The sequence below is a fragment of the Geospiza fortis genome, unplaced genomic scaffold, assembly GCF_000277835.1.
Source record: "Geospiza fortis unplaced genomic scaffold, GeoFor_1.0 scaffold390, whole genome shotgun sequence".
In the NCBI taxonomy this organism is placed as follows: domain Eukaryota; kingdom Metazoa; phylum Chordata; class Aves; order Passeriformes; family Thraupidae; genus Geospiza; species Geospiza fortis.
In genome coordinates this window covers 383,015-386,152 of record NW_005054501.1, presented here as the reverse complement: position 1 = coordinate 386,152, position 3,138 = coordinate 383,015, and positions in this window count along the sequence as shown.

Here is a 3,138-nt window from a genome sequence, read left to right as displayed (position 1 = left end):
AACAGATCACACGGCTATAATTTTTCTGACAAGTTTCTTTTCTGCAACTGTGCTTTTCCCTCAAAATGACTGTTTTCCATTATGATAATATTTACTTGATATGCTGCAGTTAAAATACAGCTTTAAATATATTTGTTCAGGTTCTTCCTTGGTGTAAATTTATGTACAGCCTCTGGCTTTGGTTTGTAACCACCAAAAATCACTCGTGCTGCAATGCCAAGGGTTTTGTTAACTCCCCCAGATTAAGGCAATACATTATGACCACGTGAATGTATTTTGAAGACAGTTCCTTGTTTGTAAGTAAGGTGGTAAATTTTAATCTGATGGGTGTTTTGCTGTGGTGCTCAGAGTGTACATGTTCTAAACTCCATACATTCATTTTCTGCTCTCCAATTACTGTGCATTGCCTAAAGGCTTGTGTATGTGCAGCAGTGCACACATTTATGCCATGTGCCTACCCGTTGTAAAATATTACAGCTCTATATTAACTCTCTTTATTGAAAGTAAAGACATTTTTACTGTATAAAGATCATTGGATATTTTTAAATTAACATGACTGACTATCTAAATGTGTATGTTATTTCATAGATCACTTTGATTTAGTATTTGCAGCAGGCATGGTTTTGTACATTATGTCCTCCCCTCTCCTCTTTACTTCAGGAACATTATGAAGTTTTCTCTTTTTCTCTGTGACTAAGATGATCAGAGTTTATGGGAATTTGCCTATTTATGAAAATGAACCAGGCTATTTTATTACTTTCATCTGCAATAATTAGTGTACCAACTTTACGAATTATAAGACATCTTATTTTTGCTTTAAACTTCTGGTTTATTTTATGGATATTATAAAAGGTTATAAGGGAGAATTTCTACCCTGAGTCTAAATTTTGACCTGTTAGTGAGTTTCTGAAACCAATGGAGTCTAAGGAAGATTTACCATTAGTGTTACTGAGGATTTATATTGACCTGGAGCATTAGGCCTCTTTATTTATTAAAACTGCCTAATACTTGCTGCTTTCAGGTAAATAATAATTTCATGAGGTGTGATGAGGAGCACAGTCCTGTAAGGGAAAATGAATCCATTTTTAATCAGTCTTCTACCTCCTTTGTTGCCAAGCTGTTTATATAATTAATGACTATGAAGTTATATCTTTAAAATTTCTGTTCTGTATCATCAGTGTTTTGAAACAGGTGCATGTACATGTTCCTAGTCTAGTTTCTACATGTTCTTCTAGTCTAATACCAAAAAGAAAAACAGTTCATTGGAATATTGATTTCACTACCTTAGGCTCACTTAGACATTTTAATAAGTAGAACTACATTAATACAATATGCAGGTAACATAATGCATCAGCAGTCTTTATTTTTGCTGGGGTAAGATCAAAATGTGCAAATCCATGTAGAGAAAAGCACTAGTAAGCTTCACATGTGAACCCATGATGAATACAGTGTTATTTATGAGAATTAAAGATGGTTGCTCTTAAATCAGAAGTGGTGTTTGTTTGCTATGAGTGAGACTTTAAAAGAGATTTTTTTTTTCCTCAAAAGAAACAGCAAACAGGAAAATAATTTTGAAAATGTTTGTTTTTAAATCAGCTGAATGAAACCTGCATACCTTTCTCATGGATGAGAAACAGCAAGTAAGTATTGGACATTCCAAATGCTACATGACATGGGGAAAATTTTACATTTACATAAGGAAAAAAAATTATTTTTCTAGTGCAGTCTTACCTTGATTTAATGCAGTGAAACCTGCAGGAGGAATTAGGAAATTAATTTAAATGAATATATTTGCACTAATGTGAATACAGAGAAAGTGAAGCCCAGCTCAGGTCCAAACTTTTTGTTGCGATGCAACTCAGATTTAACAGCCTAAGTAATTTGACCCCAAAGCTTCTTGCATGTAACAGACTTTTGTACAAATGGCTTTTATGTCACTGTAGTGACAGTGCTGGAAAGAGAGACAGTGCAATCCAGAGAAATCTCTTCTCCCATGGCAGTAATGCCTGCTGAAGCAATCACTGTAGGAGATGCTGGAGGGAGGAAACCTGAATTGGACAATGCCTAAATCATACTTTTTCCTTGTGGGATTGTAAGTGAAAATGGCACCTTACCTGCATTTTGGTGTTTATACATCTCCAGGTGTGCATGTGTGTGTTTGTAGACATGTACCACATTACTGGTTTAGTATTCTGTTTCTTTTCTAGGCATATTTAAGTAGTGGTATGAATATCTTATTTTACATGTACATAGCAGAAGGGGAGAAATCATTGAAGGGAGGAATATTGACACAGAATAACAAGGAAAAAAAGTGGTTATAATATAATGAATCCATCTTTTCCTCTTGAGGGTGGAGGGAAGTTGCATGAAGTTATTTCACTTTTTATCAAGTGCCTCTGCTTTGTATCTTTTCACCACTGAAATTAGCAGTGCTGTTTGCCTCAGCTGGTCTGTCAATCCAGCAGTGTCAAAAAAAAAAGTCAGGTTAGCAGGAGAAAATCTGCATACAGTTTGCTCTTAGTGAAGTCGCTTTTCTCTCTGGAGAAATTATTCATGGAACAAACCCTCAGTGTGCAAAATAAGCCCATTGCTCTCCCTGCCACTGCCTACAGCTGCATGGTTGCTCACCTTTTTTTAACTTGTCATTCTCCAGAAGCAGAAGAAATGGAAAGGAAGTTATTTTCTTCCAGTGCCACCAGCTGAAGAAGGCTCAGGTCTCCAGCTCTGTTGGATGTTGGTGCAGCTGCCTGCTCATGGCAGAGGTCAGTCAGGACTCTGTTCTTGAAGCCATAAGAGGAAACCCAATCTGAGATGGAGGTATTTTTTGGTTTATTTTCCATAAAGTGATGAGGGCCATTGAATGTGTTATTGGTCAATAAAAAAGGTAAAATGCTGTTAAGGTTGTAAAAAGCAGATTAAATAGAAGCTAAGTGTTGGGGTGAGATATAGAGTGTTGATCACAAAAGGTTTCATGAGGGAATTGTTTAAGGTATGAAATTGGTAATGAAGAAAAAGAGCAATAGTAATGATATTTTACATAAAATGTAAAATAACCTTTCATAGACAACATCTGTGCAAGAAAAAGCAGTCTTGAGTCACCAGTCAAATACTGAGAGCTGAATTTTGGGCAGCAGTGTG